Source organism: Canis aureus, chromosome 19 (genome assembly GCF_053574225.1).
Source record: "Canis aureus isolate CA01 chromosome 19, VMU_Caureus_v.1.0, whole genome shotgun sequence".
In the NCBI taxonomy this organism is placed as follows: Eukaryota; Metazoa; Chordata; class Mammalia; order Carnivora; family Canidae; genus Canis; species Canis aureus.
In genome coordinates this window covers 8238410-8265730 of record NC_135629.1, presented here as the reverse complement: position 1 = coordinate 8265730, position 27321 = coordinate 8238410, and the positions used below count along the sequence as shown (strand labels likewise).

The window sequence follows — 27321 nt, the reverse complement described above, 5'->3', positions numbered from 1 at the left end:
AGTGTTTGTTGAATGAATGGATGGGTGAATGAATGAATGCAAGCAGGGCTTTGAAACCTAAGGTTTCAGTCAGTGGAGGTGTAGAGGAAGGCCTTTTAGGCAGAGAGAAGAGCATGAGCAAAGGCACACACAGGTGGGAAGGAAGGCACACTGAGAAGAGCAACCAGGCGGGTCCGGATACATCGTAGAGTGTGATCACGGGGTGACAGAAAGTACTGAAGGTAGGAAGGTAGGAAGGGAGCACAAGAAATGTCCTGTGTAAACAAAAGGAAAGTAGATGTAATAAGGGTGGGCATGGAGAAGGAAGTGATCTATGGAGGGGCATCATGCCCTCCTGTCACTCATACCCCGATCCCCCAGACTGGCTGAGGTGCTTCTGTGATGCCGTGTGTTCAGCCTAATGTAAAATAAACACGTGGCTTACCTGTCTCTTTCCACCTGCAGACTGTGAACCTCTCAAGGTATGGAAAGTTATGTTTTCTCTCTTTTTTCTAAAACCTTCTTGCCCACAAAGATAAGCTCTTTGCTCCTCCATGCCTACTATCCCCTGCCATGTAGGGCTATAGACGTAGATTGTGTTGGGCATTCTGACATCTGGATCCTAGTATAAATCACTCTGGTTTTTGTGGGAGCAGAGGATTTATACCTTCTCTACTTAACCGAACCATCTATGTGACTCTGCTTCCTTCATGGAGTTCTTGTATCAAGCCCAGAACAGAAACAGCCTTTGCAGTTCACTCCTGGGTCAGATGGGGACATCGGTCTTTTGAACAGAGTTCCTGCAAAAGAAAAAGTTCTCATTTAAGTTCTTGGGGTTAAATGGAATCCTTGCCAAACCCAAACAGGTAGTGTTGCCTAGGTTCAGCAGGAGAGGTATGGGAAGGTAAAGCAGGAATTGGAGTCTGTGGGGATCGTGCCCCTACCGTGTGCTGGGGACACTGCAGTGGATGGACAGCTATGCCCACTGCCTTTACAGGGTGGTGGAGAAGACAAGTGCTGGCCAGGGAACAGTGAAATGGGATGTGAGGTTCTCAGGCAGGAAAGTGCAACCCTAAGGGGAGGCTCAGAGAGGCTAAGTGGCTCGCCCAAGGTAGCACAGCTAGTTTAGCCAGCCTGGCATTTGAACTGAGATCCTCTGACATTTTTTTCCTAGTGCCATGAAGCCCCTAAAAGGTAGTTGCCTAAAACATTTTAGATGTTTTTTTTTTTTAAGATTTTATTTATTTATTAGAGAGAGAGAGAGAGAGGCAGAGACACAGGCAGAGGGAGAAGCAGGCCCTGTGCGGGGAGCCCGATGTGGGACTCAATCCCGGGTCTCCAGGATCACACCCTGGGCTGAAGGTGGCGCTAAACCACTAAACCACTGGGGCTGCCCCTAAAACATTTTAGAAATTGCTCCACATAACGCAATCCTGACTCTTCACTTGGTATCCCAGATTACATTCCTCCATTTATTTCATCCCCCTCTAGAGTTAAAAAGTGGATCTTTCTAGGTGTGTGAGTTCCAGGCTAGGTAGCAAGAATAAGTCACAAAATTAAACCCAGGGTTAATGGAGAGCTCATTGATACCAAGAGATTTCACTGTTTTCTTTCTGTTACAAGCAGAAAAAGTGCCCAGGCAAGTAGGGAAAAAAACTCAAATGAACATTTGGCCCTGGGGATTGAGGCAGGGAGCTTGAGCGAGTTACAGGCATTTGGACACCCAGGTTGCCTGGTCAGTGCTGAGTTCCCTAACAGCAAGCTCACCCTGCCAGTTCTGAGCACTGAGGGCTTTCTGCGTCCTTGGTCGCTAGGGGAAACCAGGCGTTTTCCTGGTGAATGCATCTTACACCCTTTCATCCCAGACACAGAGCTCTGTGTGTATCTGCACACTAAATGTTACTTTGAAAGCACTGCAGTTGGGAGCAGATCTCAAGTTCTATGCTTGTTATTTTGAAGTATTGCCCTCACACATCTTATTGGCATCACCTAACACAAGGAACTGGGAATAATGGTACACATTGAGCATCTACTATGTGTCTGACATGCTGAGTGCTTTATATTTGTCACTTCATTTGGCCCTCTAAATAGCCTCCTGAGGTCAGGACTGTTGTCCCTATCTTAATGATGAGGAGCCCAGGATCACACAGACAAAAAAGTGGAAGGACTGGGGTTCCAAGCCAGATCTGGCTCCCATGGGGGCCATTGCTGGGTTTGTGCAGACTATTCTCTTTCTAAGACTTCCCACATCAAATCTGAACTCCAAGCCAGAGTTCTGTCCATGAGCACTTTGCACACTGGCCCCATCCATACTGGACAACTCACCCTTCCCCAGATGTCCTTGTGCCTCCTCATCACCATGGCTTTGCTGCCACCATACCTCCCACTTCCCCTGCCCACTCAAGCCCTAAGTTCCCTCTGAATTCTACCCTTAAAACAAGTGAATTCTTTATTCTTTATTGTGGGAATTCTTTATTGTGATAAGTACACATAACAAAGTGAGTGAATTTTATGGTTTGTAAATTATATCTCAATACAGCTATTCAAATAAAGCAAGAAGGGAAAGGAGTCGGGGAATGCTCATTGAGTTCCCCCTTCTATGATACCTCTTCCAGGAAGGCTTTCCCATTAGCAGATTATTTGGGGTTATAACGACCAGAGTTGCACCCTGGGGTTTATTGTCTGCATATAGCGAGATGGGAGGAAGACAAAAAATAGTGTCACCACCATGTTGCCAGGTCCCACGAGGACCTTGAGGGTTGTTTGGATCCCCTGGAGACTCATTAGCTTTTCCTGCCCCTGCAGCAGTGTCCTCTGCTCCCATCCCTAGGACAGGGACATCCAATGAGGGCCTCAGCAACCTGCTCCTTAGCTTTGGCTCTTCTTGCTGATGCCAACTGATTCTTATTTTTGATTTACTGTACCTTTCATTCATCAACAAATTTATTGAGCACTTACTGTGTACTAGGCCCTCCTCTAGGCACTTGGGATGCTCAGCAGAACAAAGCAGACAAAGATGCCTGTCCAGGTGGAGCCTATGTCCTGCTTTCTGGATTCTGCTAGCCCATGACATCTGTTGTGTCCTTGTTTCTGGGACCTCATGGCTTTTGATGTTTGTCCCCAACTTCTACCAACTGAAGCTGCTCTGGATATTGCACATTCTGGTTCAAGAAACAATCTTATAGTTCAGTTAGCCAGTATTTCAGTGTCCAGAAACTTTGCCCCAGGCCACTGTACAGATAACCCATGAATGACTTTCAAAGACTGTTCTGGATGCTAAGATACAGGGATGAATGAGACAAAAGGTGCTGCCTTAGCGCTTATGCTCTAGTGGGAGGACAGGCAAAAAATAAATCAACAAATGAATATAAAAGGCAACACTTTGAAGAGCAGTAAGTGATAAACAGAGTGGGAGAATGAAGGTTATCCATTTAGAAGGGTGGCATTTGAATCAAGTAAGGAGCTGAAGCATGCTTATATCTGAGGGAAGAGCATTCTGGGCAGAGGAAACAGCAAGGCCCTGGGATGGAGGTGGTTTGGAATATTCTAGAAAGACGGAGGAGGCCTGAGTAGCTAGAGCAGAGTATGCAAGGGCAAACATAGGGGATCAAGTCAAAGTCACGGGGCCAGGCATGTAAGGCCTTCTTGGCAATTGTGAGGACCTGGCTTTCGTTCAGAAAGTACTGGGAACTTCCAATGACATGATCAAATGTGTGATAAAAAGCATCACCCTGGCTGCTGTGTGGATGATATACTAAAGGAAGAGAAGAGTGGTAGTAAAATGACTTCAGGGAGGCTAATGCCATCATTCAGGCAAGGGGTGGTGGTGGGCTAGACCAGGGTATAGTGTAGATGTGATGAGATGTGATGAGCTCCCGGGACTATTTTGAAGAAAGAACTGAGCATAATGGTTGTCTCCCTGATATACTTTCCCTGCCAGTTGTCCAGGCAGATCCAAGTGCTGCCTCCTGTCTATTCCTGAAGTGCTTACCTTGGGTGTCACTGATGAGTTTCTATAACAAGTAAATGAGGATCATTATTGTTAGGAACACAGGAGGTGGGGCAGCATGCAGGGGACACCTCTAGGTTGGATTTCTCCCAGTGGATTTTGGGCAGCCCTGGGTCTGCTCTGGCCAGAACCCTGGGATTGGGAACTTTCCAGTTAGAAATGGAGGGCAAACCCCTTTACTGAAATCCAAACAAGAGCCTGGAGGTTGCCCTACCTTACTTTAGTTCTCACAGCCCCTTGGAGTAATGGAACTCACCAGCCCCATTCTGCGGAGTCTTGGAAAGGTGAAGGGATTCACCCAAGGGCCCGTGGCAAGTGGCAGACTTCAGGCCCGAACAGCTGGCTCCTGGCCAAGAGGCAGAGTGGCATAGTGATTAAAGACCTGGGCTTGGGGCTACAGAAGTCTAAGTTTGAATCCTGGCTCTGCTCTGTGTGATCCTGAGCATGTCTCTTCCCCTTTCTGTGCTTCAATTTCCTTTGCTATAAAATAGGACAGTACTGGGTTCCTTGCTTGTTGGGGTGAGGTTCTAAGGGAGGGGCTGGATGTCAAGTCTTGGGTGGGACCTACATAGCGTAGACACTCAACAGCTAAGACCTCTCCTCTGTTGCCCCCAGGCCTGTGTCTCTGGCTCCTGCCTGGCATCCCTGCCAGCATTTTGAAGTAGATGCCTCATTGCCAGACGCTGTCATGGAAACCAAGAGATGGGGGAGTAGGAGAGGCCTAGGAGAGATCTGGGGGAGGGGCTGTCATTCCCTTGCTCACCCTCTGGCCCACCTCAACCAGCTCATTATAGCAGTGATGGCTCAGAGGAACAGACTGGGGGCGGGAAGCCAGGCTGTGATGGATCAGACAAAGGCTAGCTGGGCTCAACTGGAGGCTTTGTTCCTATAGGGAGTGTGGGACACAGGGCACCACCTGTGGGGCCACTCACAGCCACCTCCCAGGCCCCCCAAGGCTTGGGCAGACTAAAGCCGGGATGTGACTCATTCTGGAATCCCTTATCCACCTGCTGTTCTTTCCACCCCCGTCAAGAGGCGACACATTCATTGTCTTGCCCTTTGAAACAATCTCCCTACCACATCTCTGTCAAGTCAAAGCCGACAACCCTTCTGACTGTTTCTCTGAATTGATATCAAAAACGAGTTGCTCACTGTTTTGCAGCAAGAACAGTTCCATTTGGAGATCTAGTCCCACTCTCTGGGAGTCCTTCAATAATTAGATCCTTTTTGACACCTTGTCTCGAAGAAAGAGTCTCCTTGCCCCTTCTCTTTACCCCAGCCCTGTAGAACTCCATCCCACAGCTCTTACTTCCTCTCCACCCACCTCCCAGCACGTGGACACTGTTAGGCTCTCCTTCCCTACTTAGAATACACACTTCAGGGATGCCTGGGTGGCTCAGCGGTCGAGCGTCTGCCTTTGGCTCAGGGCGTGATCCCAGGATCCGGGATCGAGTCCCACATCAGGCTCTCTGCAAGGAGCCTGCCTCTCCCTCTGCCTGTGTCTCTGTCTCTCTGTCTCTCTGTCTCTCTCTGTGTCTTTCATGAATAAATAAATAAATCTTAAAAAAAAAAAAAAAAGAATGCACACTTCAAGCCCTATTAGCTTTGGAGGAATTCAGCAGAAGGACCCCAGGGCTTGGAGTTAACACAAAGCTGTGTTAAAATCTCCACCTGCTCTGCCATTGACACATCATGTGACAGGTCAGTGGCCCCTGTGAGTGCTAGTTTTCTTATCTGTTCAAGTGGGGGTTTATAGCTAGATCTGCCTCACAGGACTCAGTGAGTTAACCCAGGTGAAGCAGCTATAAACTGCATTACCGTTCATACCTTTCTTTAAACTCAGGAGCAAGGAAAGAAGCAGGAAAAAAAAAAAAAACCCAGAACACATGGTGTTTATAAAATTAAGTCTTTTCTCTTTAAAATGGGAAGAATCTGTGAAACTCTTTCCTTGGAGGAGATGTTATCGGCTTTGGAGCAGTGCACCAGACATGTATCGCACACCCACCATGTGCCGGGCTCTGTGCTAGGCCCTGAGGAGACAAAAGGAGACAAGGCATGATTTATGCTTTTGAACTTGCAGCATGGCAGGGAAGGCAGGCCCGCATACAGTCAGTCTCCTGGTAATGAGCTATGCGTATGGTCTAGATGGACACAAGGCTTATGGCTGCATGGCTGTCAGTGGGGTGTGCCTCAGGGTATGCCAGCATAGTTTTCAAAGATGAGTAGGATGTAATTCAGCAAAATAAGGTAAAAGGCGCTTACAGGCAGAAGTCAGTCTCAACAGAGCCAAATAGCATTCCAACCAAATAGCATGGTGCGTGCAGAAAGCCGTAAGGAGTTAGGTTATCCAGAGTATAAAACAAAGCTTACTGGCAGGGTGGGTGGTAGGAGATGGACATACCTAGAGAGATAAGCTGGATCATTAGGGATTGTCTCCCTTGATCTAACGTAGAATCTTTTCATCACAATGAGTGAAAGATTCAGGGTGGCCAGGAGACCCAGTGGGTGGGTGGAAGGGTTTTCATTGCCCATTTATTCTCTGAAAACTTGCGCTTGGTGGAGTGATTCTAGGAACGGCAGTGACAATGTAACTTGGGAGCTTGTTATGAACACAGAACTTCAGGCCCTGCCCCAGACCTGCAGAATCAGAATCTGCATTTTGGCAAGATGACATGTACACACCTTAGAGAGTGAGGTGATGCAGTGCCGGAAAGCATCCAGACATCACCTGCTCTGCTTCCAGCTCCCTGGCAAGGGTGGGCTTATTGCTCTTCGAGCAGTGCAGGACCTTCGAATAGGCATGTGTCATTGGTCTCAGATGAGGACCAGGAGGGCATTGCTCCAATGTGGGGACTTCCCTAAAATGGGAGATGTCTGAACCTCTTTTACCACCTCCCTGTGGTCTCTTGTCTGGTCTCAAGCAGGATTGAGTGGGATATATCAATACAACTTTCTCTCTTACTCAGTAAGGAGAAAGCTTTTTTCTGTTCCTTGTTAAAAAGAGTCTCCAAAATAAAAAATATCTGGGCAGGAGATGTGGTAGGTGCTACTTACCCGGCTCCTTCCATGAGATGGTCTGTCTTCAGGGACAGAGTGCATGGACCTTATGGCCCCTTTGTTCATCCATGTGTTCTCTTGAGAAAGAGACAATGACTACAAAGTCTCCCACATTTCCCAGGACCTTGAAAATAAGGCCAAGTGATTTGAACTTTTACCAGGGCACTAGAGAGACATTGAGGATTTCCAAGGAAGGGAGTGTCAAAATGTTGCTGATTGAAAGACCACTCTGCCAGCAGTGAGGAATTGGCAAGAGGGATCTGGAGACATCAGGGCAGAGGCTGATATTGGGGTCCAAGTGAGAAAGATCAGACCTGGCTCTGGCCAGTGGCCCTATTTGGTGACACTGCACCAGCACTCAGAGAGCCCATACTTTGTTTTGCTAAGTGGGTAATGTCACAAGAATTCTGGGTTCATAACCTATCTAGTCTGTTGGAGACAGAAGCAGCTGCTAATTTTGAAGCAGTCACTTAAAACGAGCTGAGAATAAGATTTGGAACCCTCTGTGGGTGATGTGTACCCAGTGAGGTCATCTGTTTAGATTTGGATAGTTTAGGAACTCCTGGTTAGACTCTTGGCCTCTCCCGGGAACTCCTCTGAATTCTCACAGTGGTTCCTGGGATGAACATGAAGGGTCTGCCGAGGACTCAAGACCCCTGGCCCAGCTGAGAAGGGAGAAGAAGAGAGAGAAACAGAGCCTCAGAAGTCCTTCTGTTGTCTTTGGTGAATCTTACTAGGAAGAAAGTAGAACAGTGTTTCCCAAAGTTGCTCTGTAGAACCCTGAATAGAAGGATATTCCATGGCTACATAAGTGTGGAAATGCTACATATCATATCCTAAAAGATTAGGGATTCACAATGCCCGGTAAAGGATGAGGCTTTAGGTCAGTCAGACAGGACCTGACTTTGAACCTTAGCTCCACCACTTACTGTGTGATCTTGGGCAGTGAACTCTACTTCTTGGGTTGATGCAGTCTGCAAAATGGGAATAATGGCAGTACCAATGACGTAAAGTTATTGTGAACATTCATGAGATAACGCATAGCACCTGTCTTGCACATTTGGAAAACTAATAAAAGCTTTTAAATTATTATTATATTTTTAATGTTATAAAATATTATCTGTAAAAATTTATTTTAAATATATAAATTACTATTGTCTTATTATTTTACCTTTAAAGGCTCTGAGAGATCCTGCAGTAAAACCTGCTTGACTTTGATTAACTTAATGTTTCTGAAATTTAATTTCGGAGTGGCCCTTTTCACGTAACATACAGCACTTTCTAAGGAATTCATGCTCTGTGGGACTCTGGGAAATACTGATTTTTGTGTTTTAGGAACAGTCTGGGGAAACCAATATCTCTGAACCAGGATCCAGCCTAGATATGGATTATTCTGGGTGTAAAGAGTTGTGTTTCATTCTCAGTTCCTTCTCCACCACCTCTTCCCCCAAGATTGTGACTCAGGAATAAAGATATGAGCTAACTATGTGAGAGTTGTAGAACTAGCAGTGTGGGTGAAGCTTGAGAGTCTAGTCCAGGCCTTGGAAAACTACTCATCCTTCAATGCCTCATTCCAATGTTAACTTTTCTCAGAAAACTTCCCACCTTGACTGGGCAGAATTAGTTGGCCATTCCACCATGATAAGGTCCATGGCCTCTAGAGCAAATGTCATACTCAACACGTACTACATTTAACTATAGTTATGTTACATGACCATCTCCTCCCAGCTAGACTGCGACATTCTTTGGGGCAGGCATCCGTGTGTGTGTTGTCTCAGTCCTCTCACCTCTTAGACAACACTTGATCAAGACCAAATTTCTTTCATCACCTTCTCTGAATTCCTAATGACCCAGCCAAAGAGAAGAGGTATGAAGATATGGCTCTGGGTCTTTTGAGACTGGGAGAGGACATCTCTACTCTGACAACTCTGCTGGTTCCCATTGCCTTGGTGGAAGGAATCAGTTCCCTTTAATGGCCAAATGCATGGTTCAAGGCCTGCCTGGGGTTCCTGAGAACAGAGGCCAGGAAGCAGGATGTGAAAAGGTCAGTGAAAGAGCAGAGACCTGCCAGAATGATAAGAAAAGCCAGCTCCCAGGGCCCACTCCAGAGTTTGTATGCCATGAACTGTAGCTTGGTGGCTTGTGTAGAGCTGGTTGAGGGCTCTGTGAATGCCTAACCGTGGGTGGACTCAGCCGTTTCAACACTCTGAAGCTGGCATGGGCCTGGTGCAAAGGGGCCCCAGCTGACCCTGGAGGCTCAGAGGCTAGAGCCAGAACCGGCTGGTCCCCACAGCATACGCAGGGCATGCCAGGGCCGGAGCAGCAGTGGGAAAAGTAGGGAAGGTGAACTCAAAGTCAGCTCAGAGACTGGAAGACTTTTGGACAATAGAACACGCTCCACCCCCACTACCCAGAGCAACATTCAGTAGCTAATCAGGCCTGATTCACATGGTCCCAACAGGGTGTCTTGGTTTCATGGTTCGTATGGATCTCTCTCAGTGTCTGGGGATCAGGATGCTGAGCCAGACTGTAAGTGGCAGGTGTGGTTGAAACGCTAAGGTCTGTTCACAGCTCAGGGTTCTAGCTGGGGAGGATTCCACGGAGAAACAGCAACAGCGACATGATAAATCAGTTCCTGTTGTTACTGAGCACGTAATTTGTGCCTTTCCACAGTCAACCTTGTTGAACCCTCACTATACTCCTTGGAGGGGCTGTTTCATTCCTATGTTGCAGACAAGGAGGCTAAGGATCAGCAGGATTATACAAACTCCCCCAGGTCATATACCTTGTAATCAATAGAGCTGGGTTTCAAGTTAAGTCTTTCTGGCTCCCAAACTCTGGCTCCTATCCATAGGCTATACTCTCTGTCCTCCCAAAGAAATGGGGAGGATTCCCACTTGTGTGGACTAAACCAGTGGTTCTGAATCCCTCAGACCCAGTGCTCCCTTTTATTACCAATAGTCCATGATGCCCTCTTTACCATCCTGAAATGCAGTTCCAACAAAGATAAAACAATCTATCTTCAAATACTAAAAATAGTAGTAACAGTAGTAATGTAATTAGTAGGATGTAATGTACTACAACTAATATAATTAGTAGAAACTAATCTTATGGTAAAGGAGAAATGAAAAGAAAACCATTTATAATGTAATAGTAATAATACATATTTCACTCCATAAATGCTTGGGCATGCCCACACTCGAAGATTTCCTGAAGTGGAGCAGGTGCCTGCAGCCACATCTAGAATCAGGTAAATGCACAGCTACAAATGCAGGTGGACATAGGTGTGTTGAATTGGCACATTGAATGCCACCAAGTGATTAAACCCCTGTAAAGCTCCCTCAATTTATCAGTGTATCATCTTCCCTCAATTTACATGATGAGAGCAATATTAGACAATTTAGAGCAGATTAAAACCATGCAATGAGTTCTTGTGTTTGCATGTAAATGGAAGTAGGGGTTCTGGATTTAGATAATTTTAAACTTGTGTTTCCATCTCCAGATAGTCCAGGGAACCTTTGAAAGGTAGGCAGGACAAAGGACAGTGCTTGTTGTATGGGACTTAACTGGCTGCCGCCCACTGAATGACAGTTGTGCCCTCCACATCATGGTAATAACTCAGAATACCTCTGTCATTTCCAGATGCTGCATAGGTGATACCCCCAAACACCACCACCACTGCTGCCACCACCACCGCTGAAAACCATTCTTCTAGGTTAGCATGGTCCGGGGTAGCGTCCAAGGTTTAGAGAGGTACATGGGCACCATGATTCCCACCCCACCATGCTAGACTCTGCATTGCAGGCATCTGGTGACAATTCCAGGAGCCACCTATTGGTGAACCTGAAGCATCCAGTGTCTCAGGTTGGCTCAGGGACTGGACAGGATAGGAAAGAGAGAAAAAGAAATGAATGACTACTGAGTGTTTACTGTCAGCTAGGCACAAGGTCATACTGTTAATGAGTGGTGTGAAGCCAGGATTCAAATAGGACTGACTCCAAAGGGGATCATCTCTATTGCACTTTTTAAAATTGAGGTTGTCATGTGGGAGATTAATGTAATGGGACTATTGGATAGTGTTAAATACTCCAGAGGACAACATGGAGTAAAGTACGAACGCAGTCCTGGGTTCATCCGCTGAGTAACTTTGAAATGGCACTTCCCTCATGCTTTTCTGGTGAACTCCTGCTCATCCTTCAAAACCCAGTTCAAATATTACTTCATTTGTGAATTATCCCTGTCTCCTCCAGGATGAGGGAATAGTCCCTCCTCTGGGCTCTGGGCTCCCATCATTAACTCACTACGACACTTATCACCCTGTGTTTTGTTTCCTGCTGTGTCTGTCTCCCTTACACAGGGATGATGAGGTATAATGATGAGCTCCTTGAGGGAAGAGACCTTGTTGGATTCATTTTAACAACTCCACCCTCCACCCACAGTGCCCAACACAGAACCTTCCAGGTGCATCACAGGCATGAAAAAGTGCAGAATTTATGTTTGATTGAATCAATTCACTTTGCCTGCTAAGTTGCTCACAGAGCAGACCCTTCATACCAGGTGACTAAGTAGAGCAGGTCACAGTCACCTGGGATTTATGAGCTGTTTATGGCTTCCTTTAAACACAGTAGCTTCTCAGTTGGCACAGATACAGACAGGAGTCAGCCTGTGCCTGCGGCAATTCAGCCTCCCTCTGAAGAGGTTTATCCAAAAGAGTTCCCTCCATGGGGGTTCTTTCAGACACATCTGCTTCCTGCAGGCATCTGTTATCTGGGCCCTTCCATCCCCACACCAGAGCTTCCAGCAGCCGAAGAGGTGGCTGGATTACATTTAGGAGGGAGGAGGTGCTGTTTGCCGTCCCCGTCATCGTCCTTCAGCCCTCCGCCTCATATGTACTTCATCCTCTCATCTCCCTGGGAACCAGGTTCATGACTGTGGTCTCTGGATGCCATCCTTTCAGGGTCTGGCTTGTTGTCCTCGCCCCTGTGGGCCTATACATTTGGTCCCGAGCCTAGTCTACGGGCGCATCCCCACTAAAGAGGGTGCCAAGGCCATGGGCTTTGGGACCAGACCTAGTTTCAAATCCCAGGTCCCTTACTTCCTACCTAGGTGCTTGGAACAGACGGTATTGGTGATCTACAGTATTTCCAAACAGTGTCTGTACAACCTCCCTCCAACTCACTGTGCTTTTGGCTCCAAAGGCATGGCCTGTGACCCTTCTCTGGAGGGCTGCTGTTGGGCCATGAGCCATTTTGTCCACAAGTGCAGAGATCCAGAAGTGTCTGAGAATTCACACTTCCACTCCCATCTCCTTGGCCCTGGACCAAAGACATCTGCAAACCCATCTCCCCAACCTGGGCTGGGCCAACCTTGGGCTGTGGCAGATGCTTCACAGCTCCTGCTTAGGGTCAGCAGGAGTCTGCTTGAGATCATCACATACCCGCTTGGCTCTTTCTCCCCCACCCTCTCCCTGCTTTTTCCTCAGATCCTGCCTTAATACAACTCTCACACAAGAATCCTCGTCTCTGGCTCTGCTTCTGGGGAACCTGGATTAAGACAGTGACTCAAGCAGCCCCTTCACACTTATGTGCCTCAGTGTTCTCTGAAACTTGAGGCCAGTAGTGCCTATGCCTTAGGATTATTGGCAGGATTGAGTGAAAGAGTGCAGGCAAGGTGCTTGGCACATGGCGTGGAGGATCCTTTAAGGATCCCTAATTTTAAGGATCCCTTTTTTCAGAAAGTTAGCCGAGTGCATTGGTCTGGGGAGTGAGAGCCCCAACTTCTGTTTTGAACCTCCTGATTGAGTCTCAGGAAGTTTCTTTGCCTCCCTAGACCACAGTTTCTTTCTTTTTCTTTTTTAACAGCTTTATTAAGACATAATTCACATACCATATGATTCATCCATTTAAAGGGACACAGTTCAATGGTTTTTCGTATGTTTACAGAGATGTGTAGCTATCCTCGTGATCTAATTTTTTAAAGATTTTATTTATTTATTCATGAGACACACACACAGAGAGAGAGAGAGAGGCAGAGACACAGGCAGAGGGAGAAGCAGGCTCCATGCAGGGAGCCCAGTGTGGGACTTGATCCCAGGTCCCCAGGATCACACCCTAGGCTGAAAGGGGTGCTAAACCGCTGAGCCACCCAGGCTGCCCTATGATCTAATTTTAAGACCTTTTTATCACCCTGCAAAAAAGCCCCTATCCATTGCAATTATTCTCCATTTCCCCCCTCACCTTGGCGAACTCCCCAGACCCTGACAACCGTGAATCCACTTTCTATCTCTATGGACATTTCTTATTCTGGACATTTCCTATAAATGGAGTCATATAATATGTGGTCTTTGGTGGTATCTGACTTCTTTCACTAAACATCATGTTTTCAAAGCTCATTCATGTTGTGGCATGTGTCAGAATTTCACTCTTCGCTGTAGCTGAGTAAAATTCCATGGTATGGATGTACCACATTTTGTATATCCATTCATTAGTAGATAGACATTTAGGTCGTTTCCACATTTGAGCTATTATGAATAATGCTGCTATGAACAAGTTTTTTGTGTGACTATGTTTTTATTTCTCTTGTGCATATATATAGGTATATGCTTAGGAGTAGAATTTGTGTCATATATGTTTAACTTTTTGAGAAGTTGCCTATTTTTCTAAGAGGCTACATTATTTTACAGTTTCATCAAAATGTATGAAGATCCTGATTTCTCCATGTCCTTGACAACACTTATTTGTCTTTTTTCTTTTAGCCTTGCTGGTGAGTGTGAAGTGATATTTCATTATGGTTTTGATTTGCATTTGTCTGATGGTTAATGATGTTGAGCATCTTTTTATGTCCTTACTGACCATTTATAGATCTTTGAAGAAAGGTCCATTCAGAGTCTTTGCTCATTTTTTAATTTGGTTAATTCCCTTTTTATTGTTGATTTGTAAGAGTTCTTTATAGCTTCTAGATTATTTTTTCTTTATCAGATATGTGAACCCTCATTTCCCTCATCTATAACTTACTGTTTCCTGGATTATGATACAAAGTATGTAAGATGCTTGATAAATACTGGGTAGCAGGTAGTAGTTATCATTAATAGAACATTCTTAAGATTTCTTAAATATGTATTGATTTATGTAATCTCTATATCCAATGTGTAGCTTGAACTCTTGACCCTGTGATCAAGAGTCGCATGCCTCTCCAACTGAGCCAGCCAGGCACCCCAATAGAACATTTTTTTCATTCACAAGGCCAGATAAACCTCTTGATATTAACCAATCTGTCCTCCCTTCTTTCTACCCATTTCACAGATGAAGCAATTCAGACCAGAGAGAAAAGTGACCTTCTGCTCTTGGTTTCAGAAATGGTCTGAAACATATCTGTGGTGGAGCTCAACTGCATGACCTTGGGCAGGTAACTCTTCTCTGTGCACCTCACTGTTTTCATCTGTAAAATGGAGGTGAACGAGGGAGTTACAGCTGGCCTGCACTGAGCAACTCCTATGTGGCAAGCACAGTCTGAAATGCTTCCATGAATACCATCTTGTTCAATCTTCCCAACTTCCCAAAGTCATAGGTGTTCTTTCCTGTCCATTTTACAGATGTAGAAATCGATACTCAGAGAGGTGAAGTCCCTTGCCTGAGAGCTCCTGCCTGGGAAGTGACAACATCGGGATTTTCTAACCTCAGTATCTGTCTTCTCTTTGGCTGCTACCCATGACTCCTAGGGTACTCCATCTCTTGTGTTGCCCCAGGAAAGCACCTTTTCTCCCCCCTTTTCTCTTTTCTGATGTTTATTGTGATTGTATCAGAAATTAATAACCACAGAAGAAACCTGAGGAAAAAAGAAAAGGCATTCCTACTCTGGTCATATATGATGCTTTCATCACCTCTTAGACTTGAAGGATTTTGAATGCAACGTAGGCCCAGCCAAGTCCCACCTTATAGAAGTGGTGGCCTGGGGAGGCTAGAAGTTCACCATTCCCAGGACCAAACTTCGCCTAGACAGTGCTGGGTTTGGGAGGCAAAGATACCTTGGGCCCCACCTTCTAGAAATCAGGAAAATCTATGTTCCTACTAGTTAGGTGGTGGGGGTCTCTTGGACAGTGGGTGGGGGGGACTCAGATTCTAAAGCAGTGGTTCTCAACCCAGAGTGGTTTTGCACCCACTGGGCATTTTTCTGCGCTGTTTTTGGTTGTTGGGAATTGGAGAGGGTTGGGAGAGTGGGTGCTACTGGCATCTAGTGGGTAGATGTCAGGAATGCTGCTAAACATCCTATTATAAGGCCCAGGACAGCCCCCCAAACAAAGAACCCTTCTGCCCCAGAGTGGCAGTACAGAGGCTGAGAAATTCTGTTCTAGGCAGATACAGTTGTAGGATTGGTCCTGCTCTCCCCAGGGGCCCATGAGGGGGCAGGGACCTATGTATGTGTACATGGGGGTGACTCTACTCCCCAGGAAGATCTTCTTTACTTGATGCCTGGGGATCCTTTTCTTCTCCTGCCCCTTCCTATGTTTTAGGCTGGACATTGCAAATCAGCCTGTAACGAAGCCAGGAAGTGGGAAAGCTTGCTTTGTTGTTTTAAAGCACCCATGATCCCGTTCTACAGGCTCAGAGAGGCAGGTGATGGAATGGTTGGCTCATTTCTTGAAGCAGGGCACCTTGTGAGTGTCTTGTTCACTGCTCTGTCTCCAGTGCCCTGCACAAGTAAATGAACATAGCTGGTTCTCAGGCAGGACTTGCTGTATGAAAATGATTGGTCAGAGAAGATGCCTTCTGTTGGTGTAAGAGCTGCCCCAGTCTTGGCAATGGCCAGCCTCCCACCCCCCAACTTTCACCTCTAAATTCCATGTTAATGTAATGAAAGCAACTAGTAAACTTTATTATATCTGATGGGCATGATTCTAAGGCCTTTCTTTTTTTCTAAGACTTTTTACATATGGGAACTCAGGTAGTTCTCACACAACCTATGAGATAGAAATTGCTGTTATCCCCATTTTATGGATGAAGAAACTGAGACACAGAGAGGTTAAGTAACTTGTTTGCAATTATACAGCTCAGAAGTAGCAGAGGCTGAATCTGAACACAGGTGGTCTAACTGCATCCTCTTTATCACTAAATGTTTTGTTCCCTTTCTTAAGAACTGCCTTTGAAGCACAGCCTACCCTCCCTGCCTCATGTCTTCGGGGCCAACTTTCTCCCAAATAGACACAAGAAGTTCCCAGAGCTCAAAGCTTTTCTAACATATTGGGCAATATTAATGGGAGTGGAGGAAGCACTTTCCTAACTTACCCAGATAATGTTTTTCAAGCACAAAGGAGAGAATCAGACTAATTGTGATAGGATAAATGGGCATGGGGTTTATCCATGGGGTTTCTGTCTTTGTTCTTCCACTAGATTTAGTTTTTCTTAAAATGAATAATGCTTGTAAGAAAAAACTGCCAATAGCTGACCATTAGATAGCAAGCCCCAAATGCACACCCTCAGATAAAAACCTGGGTGGTTCAGAGAAAATTCAAGTGCCTCTGGGTACTAGCACTATAAATTCAGACTCAGAAATTCTGGGGTGAGGCTTAGGAATGGGTATTTTTAACAAGATTCCTGGGAAATTCTAATGTATGGCCAGGGAACAGGAGCCCCAAGCATAGAAATGGTGGGCCTGGGAACCTAACTTTTCGGTCACTGAGGAGTAAATCAACTCCTCATCATTGATAAAAAGCATCCTTCAATTTCTGTCTCAGAATTGCCTCCTCTGGGAAGGCCCCCCTGATTCATGGTAGGTAATTGCTCCTTCCCTGACCTCCCACCACATTTGGTACACCCATTACACTTGACATCACAGAGTAGTTATTTATTTGGCCTTTTTGAGTGAGAAAAGTCTTATCAGCCTCTGCACATCCAGTGCTGATATGAAGTTGATATTGAATGAATGCTTATTGAACAAATAAATGACTAAGCATCCAGGCTGCTTTGGCCTCCATCCAGAGCATCTCGTGGTCTAGCCTACAGTCTGAAAAGACCTGAATTCTCACTTCGTGACTTTCTATCATCTTGACTTTTGGGCTACACATGGGCTCCAGGTGATCTTTAGTTTGCTCATCTGGAAAATAGGAATAATGCTTTGCTCTTGGGAGGGACTTAGATGATACAGGATACAGTGTGGTGATGGTCTGTGAACCTGAGGTACCAAGCTGGTGTGGGGTGAAGGAGGAAGGTTCCTGTTCAGAGCATGGGCATTCTGAGAGATGAGTGATTGGAATAAACCAATCTCAGGGTCATTATGGTGAGCCCCACTGGCCACTGAGAACAAAGATATCTTTTTCTCTGCTGATTAAGGTGGCAACAGAATGATCTTAGTAAATCATAAGTTTTCCATCTCCTGTGACACAAACACAGGGGGCTCTTAACAAATTGGAATTAGCCATTTGGAAAGTCAGCTGAAAATGTGTCTTTAAGTGTTTTTTTTGCGTGTGTGTGTGGCAGCAAGCAGGTGCCAGGTCTCCACTCATCCCCTCCCTGGCTCACTTGCTTCCCCCACCCCTGTTGTTTATACCTGGGCTGCTGGCATAGGCAGTCCCCATGACCCCTACTTGACTTATTCCTTTGCTTGGAAGTCAGGTCGTGGCAGAGTCATCTGCACATCCCCAGCCCTTCTGTCAGGCTGCATTGCATGCTTATTGACTTTACAGGTGAGTAAAGGGACACCCAGAGGAGAGTGGTGTGTTAGCCAAAGTCACCCAGTGGTGCCAGGGGGGTGGAGCCAGAACCAGGAACACATCTGGGAACCCAGAGGAGAATGGGGTGATAGGTGATCCCTTCCTATAGGAAAGGATCTTTCTGGAGCGCCCCCCCCCCCACTTTCCACTTAGGCTAAGGGGGAAGTACGCAGCTCTCAGTTCTCTTGAATAGATGTATTGTTATACTGTGGCTCACAATAGTTTCTATGAATATTGGGCAAGAAGGAGGACTTTTCAGAGTACCAGGGTTTGGGAAGAAGGGAAAGGTGTGGCAGGAACATTGATCTACTCTTGACTTGTTTTGGGTCCATGGGCAAGCCATACTGCCTCCATGAATTGATTTCCATAGCCATGATCCACCCACCTACCCCTGGGTGACCAAAGGACCCAGAGGAAGGGTTCAAGACAAGAAGGGTTGGAAGCATTGTCAAGAGATGCAAACATCTCATCGTCTTGTCCTGGGCAGTCCTGTCCTCTCTTCTCTTTCTTCCTCTTTCAAGTGTGAGTTCATGGCCTGGACATGACCTGGGGTTTTCCCTTAAGTGAAAGGGCATTTGTAAATGTCCTCAAAACAAATGTTGTCTATAAAACTAGAATATCTGTTTCAATGATAAACTGTAGGGTAAGAATGACAAACATCTGCTGAAAGTGAGAAAAAGAGAGAAAACCATTTTTGCTGGTAAATTATTACATCATCAGAGAAGACTTCTTTTTGACTTGGGTCTTAATTTCTCACCATGCCTGGCATGGTGTTAATTATATCTAATATGCCTGGCACGGTGGTAAGCACTGTGGAAGAATCAAAAGTGAACAAAATTTGGCTCCATATCACACAGAGTCATGCTTATCTAATAGTACACATGTTCCCCTACATTTCCTGGCCCCCTTGCAGGCAATCAGGGCCAGTAACTAGTTCAGACTAGTCAAGTCCAAAGCACTTAATTGGCACTCTCCGTTTCCCTGTGGTGTTAATAACAGTATTTTAGATGATGAAGCCTCTTCATCCTGGTTCCCTGAGTGACCACATGGATCCCCTGCTGACCTGCACTGGCCACTTAGCTTGAGTGAAAAATTAACCTTTGCTTGGTTATACCTCTGAGATTTGGGTGTTAATTTGTTTCTGCAGCATAACTCTTCCTGTGCTGACTAATACAGTCGCTATATGACCTCAGTAATACCAACTGCCATTTATTGAATGCCTCCTATATACCCAACCACTTGACTTGCTCCATCCCATTTAATCCTCACAGCAGCCCTGTGAGAGAGCTCCAACTGTCTTCATTTCTCCAATAAGGAAACAGAAGCTCAAGGAGCCTTGCTCAGCCAGGGTCATGCATCTAGGAAGTTGCAGAGTTAGGGTTCCACCTCAGGTCTGTCTGACTTCAAGGCTAGTGTTTTCTTTCTAAACTAGTTTCAAGCTCAAGAGAGCTTTGATAAGAAAATATATTGTGTGAGGTGAAGGCTGGAGTTCAGGGAGGCAGGACAAAGGGAAAGTAAGTCCATTGTTCAGGATAAGAAGGAACATCCATGCTCAAGATCCCAAAGTAGAATACTAACATGATGGAGAGACAAAAATGCAACTTTAAATATTACTTTGGTAGTGACCTCCCCTTGATGTTGTGTGTAAAGAAGCCATTAGTACCTGACACATCACTGCTGTGTATTCCCACCAGTGAGAAGAATCCCTAATGTGAGCCGTTTGCTGTTTCACAAATATGTTAACATACAAACAGGGTGAAGTCATAGACATTAGAACAGAACGGGACCTCCCCTTAACCTCGGCGTTGAGAAGGGTGAAGCCTGGAGCTAGGAAGTACTCTTTTTCAGACCACATAGTGTGTTCCTGGTAGCTGTGCTAGCTGTGCCTCAAACACTTCGCCTGAGTGTTTGCAGAATCCACAGAGGAAAATGGATGTGTGCTCTGCTTTTCCTCTACTATAAGATCCTAAATGTGTCCTGAAGGTATGAGTAGCATTGGACTTAGCACTTGTCTCTATCCTTTCATGCATACATTTAGCAAAAACTAAGTATTTGCATGTGACTGATCTCTTCTGACCTTCACAGAAACCCTTTGAGTGAGCAGGGCAGATTTTGTCTCCATTGTACAGATGCCAGAAAGGTCTCAATGAGGAGTGTTTTGTTCAAGGTCACATGGCACATGTGTAACTGTAACCCAAATTCTTTACTCTCAGATAAACCTGTTATCCTTCTGGATCCAGGGGATACCCTCAAACTCATGTTATAAATCAGCTCAGTGATTAAGGGAATGGCTCTGCATCCATAATCCAGCTATTCAGTCCTTCTGTGACTCACTTTCTTCATCTGTAAAGTTAGGAGGATAATAGTAACTATCTACCTCAAGAAGAATTAAGTAAACATATACAAAACTCTTAGAATAGTGCTTAGGACATAGTGCTCCATGGATATTAGGCAAGACTCTAATGACATGCTTGGCATCCATGGATGTATAGTTTGGCAATTCTCAAAGGACCTTAGTGGTCCATGATGTGTAACAATTTGTTGTTTTGCCGAGGCAGAAGTTAACGACTCACATGGAATGATATTGTGATGATCATCTTAAAACATGCATGCGTACTTTTTTATGAAAAGTTATCAATAAGGGAGTGAAAATAGTGTAAATCCAGGTAACTGGGGGAGAGACAGGCAGGAAGCATGTGCCTCTAGAATGGCTGCCTGTAGGCAGAGAGCCAGGAGCCTTTCAGGAGCAGGACAGGAAGTCTCTGACTCTTATGGATGTTGGTAGAAGGGTGTCATCCAGATGGCATTTAGCAGGGGCCCTGGAACACCCACTCCAGCCCGGGAAGTCCCTGTAAGTGCCCAGAGGACACAGAACAAAGTATCATTCTGCAACTGTGGCTCCAGAAACCCACCTGGATGCCAAGTAAGCATGACCAGACCAGACTGGAAGGGCCCCTTCCCTGGTCCTCACTCAAGCCCCAACACTTAGCACCCCAGTAGTGGGAAGAGACCCAGCCATCCCACACTATCCCAAGGCTAAGCTAACCTAGGCTCCTCACTTCAGGCCTCCTGAGGACAGGGCAGTGGGCTCATGATGTGGCAGGAAGAGCTGGTCCTGAAATTTATTGGGTTGATACTGGGTTGTCCAGGCACAAATGCAAATAGATAATGTGGCATAAATTAGTGCATTGGGGTAAAATTGGCCATGCCCCAAGTATGCATTTATGAGCTGTTTGTATGAAGGATGGTTGTTTTCCCTAGAAGTGAGAGAGAATGATATATTGTTTATGGTGGTATGGTGCAGAGAATCTGGAGACAGGAGGCAAACAGACCTACATCCAGATCCCACCGTTGACACTGTGGTATTCTGCATTTGGACAAGCGATCCCATTTCTCCAAGCCTCAGTTTTTTTTCAACTATAAAATAGGAATAGTGCACTATTATTATTTACTTAATAACTTTCTAAGTCAACTCACTTCTTAGTTTAAGCCTCCTCCTGAGCAATAGTAGCCATGAAGTTATGGGTTTGATATGCTTCTTTTTCTGACATGCTTTAAAATATACGTGTAACCAGTAAAACAACAGTTTTCTTTGTATGAGACCAAAGAAAGAAGAAAAAGAAAAAAAAAATGAATCAGTGTACTAAGCAACATTGATATGCGCACCACACTTGGGGATGCCCAAATGTCCAAATTTAATCCCCAGGCTGTCCTGTCAAGAGCAGAACTACCCTTCTTTTTGAGATAAAGAAATGGATTTCCCTCTCAACAGCACGCATCCAATCAGTAACTTTGAGAGGTCAGCTTGACATTCCTTCAAGATGTTTTCTTTTCAAGAGACATCTTTCAGATCCTCAATCTTCTTGCCAGTTACCCAAAAGAGCAAGATGTTTTAGGGAGTGCTCCTTGGAGCACACAGTTTCCTTCAAGGTTGTTTTCCTTTGGAAAAGATTCATATTCATCTCAGTCCCTTGTAAGTCAAACCCAAACCTCCAACGTGAGGAGGAAACATAAACAACTTTGAATGGGGCTGACTAGACGGTGCCAGCGGCGAACCTTCAGAGCCAATTTGTGCTTCCAGCCAGACCACATTTAGGCATATCTGCCATGTGATTCCTTGACAGCCTCTCCTTGCCCAGCTCACCTTTGCACTTCTGAGTTGGCTAGAAATCCCCTCCACTTCCACAGAGGGCATGGGGTGACCTCACGTGACCCCCTTGGAGCTCAGAAATCTACATGTATTCATCAGAACCAAGCAACTTCGACGATGGTGTGGCTTAAATTATGGGGCCTCTGGAGACTCCAATCCTGGGGCATTGCGGCTTGCCTTTGGAGTGGTCTCACCTGTGAAAGCCTCAGTTGAGGTGTGTCGCAGAATTCTCTAGGACTCTCTGGGCCGCAAGAGACAGAAGCCACCTCAACCAAAAAACTCCTCATAAAGGTATGGAGGCATCCTAAAGAAATCAGGCAGGACTGCAGAGGAGCCTCAGGAAGGAAGGGCCCACAGTGTAGCAGAGCTCCTCTCCCACTCCCCTGTGGCCCGCTCTCTCCCAGCTACTTCCTGTGTGTCTCCTTCATGCCCTGTTCTGAGCAGGTCATCTATCCCCGCTTGCAGCATCCTTGGGGAAGGAAGTGGCCATCCACAGTTTTAGAGTTTTATGCCACCCAGAGAGAGACTGCAATGCTCTATTGGGCCCAGTTCCACACCCCCGGTGAAGGGACTAGACACTCTGGCCCATCAGTCAGTCCATTTTCCTCCCTGTAACCAGTGATCTCTTTTTTAAAAATACTTATTTATTTCTTTGAGAGAGTGAGAGAGAGAGTATGAGGAGACAGAGGGAGAGGGAGAGAGAATCCCTGGCAGACTCCCACTAGGCAGACCCCTACTCAGGGCTCCATCCCAGGACCCTGAGCTCATGACCTGAGTCGGATGCTCAATCACCTGAGCCACCCAGGCACCCCATGATCTTTTCAAAATGTAATCTGGTTGTAGTCTTCTTCCCCCCATATTTGTCGTATTTGTCTGTATTATGATATTTGGATTTTTACGTGTCTACCGCCATTCAACTGTTCACTCCATCAGGATGGGGATAGGTCCATTAATTCTCCCAGCACATGGCCAGTGGTCCTCAGCAACAGCAGCATTCGTGCTGCAGCCTTTAACTAAGTCATCCCTTGGAGCCTTTCAGAGCAGCCAAGTCTCAAACCCATATAAAATATTTGAGATGCTGGGGATCCCTGGGTGGCTCAGCAGTTTAGCACCGCCTTCAGCCCAGGGCCTGATCCTTGAGTACCGGGATCGAGTCCCACGTCAGGCTCCCTGCGTGGAGCCTGCTTCTCCCTCTGCCTGTGTCTCTCCCTCTCTCTCTCTCTCTCTGTCTCTCATGAATAAATAAATAAAATCTTTAAAAAAAATATTTGAGATGCTGCCCTTTTAGAGACTGTTCAGGATGCTGTCATAGGAAATTATATCCCAAATCAGAAGAAGCCATTCAGCTACTCAAATTGTGGTCCAGGCAGCATCAGCATTGCCTGGGAGCTTGTTAAAAATGCAGAATCTCAAAACCTACCCCAGCCCTACTCAGTAGAAATCTGTATTTTAACAAATGGATTCATGTGCACGTTACAGTTTGAGGAGCAGTGCGTTAGGACATCCTTTTATATGTTCCTATAACCTCCCTTGATTTCTTTCTACTTACCAGTGCTTCTTTAGTGCTGAACTTCTTCTTCTAGCCTGTGAGCCTCCAAAGGGCAGGAACCTTGGCTGCTTTGCCCAGCTCTGTAAACTCGGTGCCTGGGAGGTAGGTTGGCATACACAGGCCAGGATATTTTCCCCCGAAACTATCCCCCAGAAAAGGGCCCATCCAACATCTTTCATATTATAGAGTGCTCCATAAATTACTTTGTTTTGAACAAAAGGTACTGTCTGGGAAAGGCACATAAATGTGAAAATGACCTCAATGCTAGTTTGGATGTTTATAGAGGTCATTCAGCGGATTCAATGGATGATGGGTAAAGAAATGCAATCCAATTTAGTCATCATTTCTGGAAAGTATGACTTCACAATTGAAAAAGCTAGACAGCACTATACATGCCTTTTGAGGACCATCTTAAAAAGTATTACATATATGGTTATGTTGTAGGGTCATGACATACAACCACAGAATTTTTTTTTTAAAGCCAAACTGTTCATCAAAGACTTCTCTCCCAGCTGTGTACTGTTGCTGATGCTACAGTGTTAGCCTCCAGGAGCTAAAGAAGAAAGACCACAACTGGCAGGTCATGCCTGGGAAGGCCCTGCCCTGCCTTTTGCCAGCTGGTGATTGCAGGTGACAATTTTACTTCCTCACCTGGGAAATAGGATGCTGTTCCCCAACTCTGCTTGTCTTTTGGCATCATGTATCCCACTAACTTGCAGAGGACTGGGTTGACTAGCTCTCTGCGGGGCCCTCCCTTCTTCCCAGCACCCTCCATCATGTGCCCCCTGCACTACCTGTGGCCTCCGCTGTATATAGCACATGGGATGTTGTGGCCCTGGCTCCACCTTCTGCAAAGCTGTGAGGTCAGAAGAGCTGCAGTTTGTCCTGTGTGCCCTCACACTTTCTGTTCTTACACACCCCTCCACCTTGCACCACCTCCATGTGCTTGCTTGTTGCCCCCCCCCAACAAAGTCCTACCCAGATCTGCTTCTGTCCCCTCTCGCCTCACTTTCCAATTCCCCATACTCCAAACATTCACTCTCTCTGATCTAATTCCCTCCTCCAAGAGCATAGGAATGACTGAGAGATATATAATATCCATTGCAGTGGGTTGAACATCTGGTTTTGCCTGGCTTCTGGGTTGGATGTGCAGGTGGATGGGAGTGCCATTCACTGGAATGGAGAGGAGGAGAGTGGGGACTTCCTGTTGAAATGTCTGACTGAATGGCCCAGGGAGCTACTTATCCCTGGGCTCACCCCTTAGAGCCCTGAGGCCCAAGGCAAGAAAAAGTACAGATAGTCCTGGGGGTGGCTGCGGTAATGGATTTTGTGGGAATGTGGGAGTTAAGCTTGTTTGGATCCACATTATAAGAGATCTTTATGGAATCATCCTGTGGGACATGGGGATCCAGTGAAGAGTCAGACAGGATGGTGGCATGATCTAATCGGTGTCTTAGGAAAATCCCTCCAGTAGCAGCATAGAGAAGGGACCGGGGAGGGCAAGACTGGAGGCAGACAGACCAGTTCAGAGAGGGGCAGAGTATTCCTGCTCTGGGCCACCTGAACGGAGGCAGTGACATGAAAACAACAGGTGAGGGTTGGTGTGTAAGAAGTTTCCAAGGCAGAAACAGGGTGGTGAGGAAAGAGAATGACTGAAGGTGACTTCCTACCTTTCAGGTGCGTGGCTGATGAGGTGTGGGAGGGGACCCCGTCACTGATGTGGGTACCCCAGAAGGGGGTTTGAAAGTGCCAAGTTTGAGGTGCACTTCCAAGAGGAGTTGTCCAAGAAGCATGTAGATATCTGGGCAGAGTTTGGCAGATGTGGGCAGATTTAGGAGCCACCAGGATCAAAAGTTAAGGCAGGGATACAGAAGGCTAAAGCTGCTGTCCAGATGAGAGGCAATGGTGGCCTGGTCCAGAAACAGTGGCAAAATGACCCAAAGAGGTGAATGGAATTGAGAAGCATTTAGGAGGCAGCATGGGCAGCACTTAGAGATGGTTGGAATCCAAGAGGTGAGGTGGAGGGGAAGGTCAGGGATGGTTCCCAGTTTTCTAGCCACAGCATCTGAGAGGAGAGCACTCCCATCCATGGGACAAGATGTAGTTTAGGGGGAAAGATGATGACTTAGTGTAGGTTCTCCTCAAAGCAGAGCTTGAGGCAAGGATTTTGGTAAGCACTTTATTAGGGAGGTATTCCAGATAGGAATTGGAAGTGAGCCAGAGCAAGGAAGAATACTGATGGAAGGTGTGTTGGCACATGGATTACTGTTGTGAGCAGTGCCTCAGCTCACCTGGGAACCTATGACAGACTCTGGGCCATGCCTGTGTGTGGTCCCCAGAAGCTGGTTTTACATCGCTCCTGGGGTGTTAATTCTCCAGCACTTCATCCTGCTCTTCATTAGGGATAGAAAGAGACCTTTCTCTGATGGTATAGACAGGTGTCTTGGAGTAGACCGGAGGTATGGATGGGACACCAGAGGCATTCGCTACAGGTGATGAGACAGCTCAAATGGGTTGAGTCTCAGGCATCTAGGACTTCCAGCTTTAGATGTTCCCAAACAGAAGATGGTGACACTGCAGTAGCCATCAAGGATTCCTGACACTGTGCTCTGGAGGGGTGAGGGTCTTCATATGTGTTTATCTTATTTTTTTTTTTAAGATTTTATTTGTTTGAGAGAGAAAGTGGGAGAACGTGCACGTGCATGAACAGGGGGAAGGGCAGAGAGAGAAGCAGACTCCCCACTGAGCAGGGAGCCCGATATGTTTACAGTCCTCGAGTATCAGTGGTCTGGTGGGACCCACAGATGAGCTCCTCTCCCACCCCCGGGACTGACTGCAAGGCCACTACTTAGAGCTCAGTCCACCTCTCACAGAACAGTCATTAGCTGCTTGTACAGCCCTCCCTCCCTCTCTGTATAAAGAGAGTGCCTCTTGTCAACAGTTCCAAGAAGTGGAGCTCATTAGGCAAAGAGGAAGCTGGGGACCTGGAGAAGACAAACTAAGGATAAACTAGAGAATGAAAACCCAGAGAGTTGGGGTGGGGTGGGGAGTGCCACCACCATCACATCAGCCAAGTGTGTGAGAGGAGAGCGAGTGGAATGAGTACTGGCCAAGGAGTTGATGCCATGGCCCTCGACCACTATACCCTCTTAGCCACAGAATGCAGGCAGGTGTTGAATGTGTTCGCGTTTCCATTTCTTGACCTTTGTGGTGGGATAATGTGCTTCACCCAGCACTACCCAGTAGAAATAGGATGCCAGCCACAAATGTAATTATAAATATCCTAGGAGCCACATTTTAAAAAGCAAAAAGAGGCAGGTGCAATTCATTTCAATAGCATATTTTATCTAACCCAGTATATCCCAAATACTATCATTTGAACATTGTAACCACTGTAAACATTTATGAAGATAATTATCAGATATTTTACATTTGGGGGCATGGGGCTAAATCCTCAAACCTGTGTGTATTTTACATTTACAGCACATCTGAATTCGGACCCACCGCATTCAAGGACTCTCTAGTCAATATGGCTGTGACCACTTACTGGGTGGCCCAAGTCCAGCCGGTCTTGAGGAGGAGCCAGTTGGATCCCGCCCATCTCTCTCGGTGCATCTCTTCATTGTAGAGTCCAATCCTCACAATATGCTAATTATGATAATTGAGAATTTATGCTGTCAGGTGTCAGGTTCATGGACTTGACCTTATTTGAGCCACACATTCTGTGAGACATGTAGTATTAACCCTGTATTATTTCTGAGTGTAATAGTTCATGCTCTGAAAGGTCAAGCAGTTCACCTATGGTCGTATTCTCCATTAGTACTGACCCTAGGATTTGAACACAAATCTCTTTGACTCAGAGGTCTTGCATT

At 46.1% G+C, this 27321-nt stretch overlaps 1 protein-coding gene across 8 annotated transcripts in view; it reads left to right on the top strand.

The window, feature by feature from the left end:
* Window positions 1-27321, top strand: part of HRH1 (histamine receptor H1) — a 76058-nt gene that overhangs the window by 11613 nt on the left and 37124 nt on the right. For 2 of the 8 annotated variants that reach the window (XR_013357416.1, XR_013357414.1), the window contains 2 exons: window positions 23962-24079; window positions 26933-27058. The exons of 3 other annotated variants lie outside the window; for them this stretch is intronic. The gene's annotated coding sequence lies outside the window, so the exon portion shown is untranslated. Of the gene's footprint in view, window positions 1-14346; window positions 14450-23930; window positions 24080-26932; window positions 27059-27321 lie in introns of all 8 variants that reach the window. 3 more of the 8 variants (XR_013357413.1, XR_013357415.1, XM_077857820.1) reach the window with 2 other exon arrangements.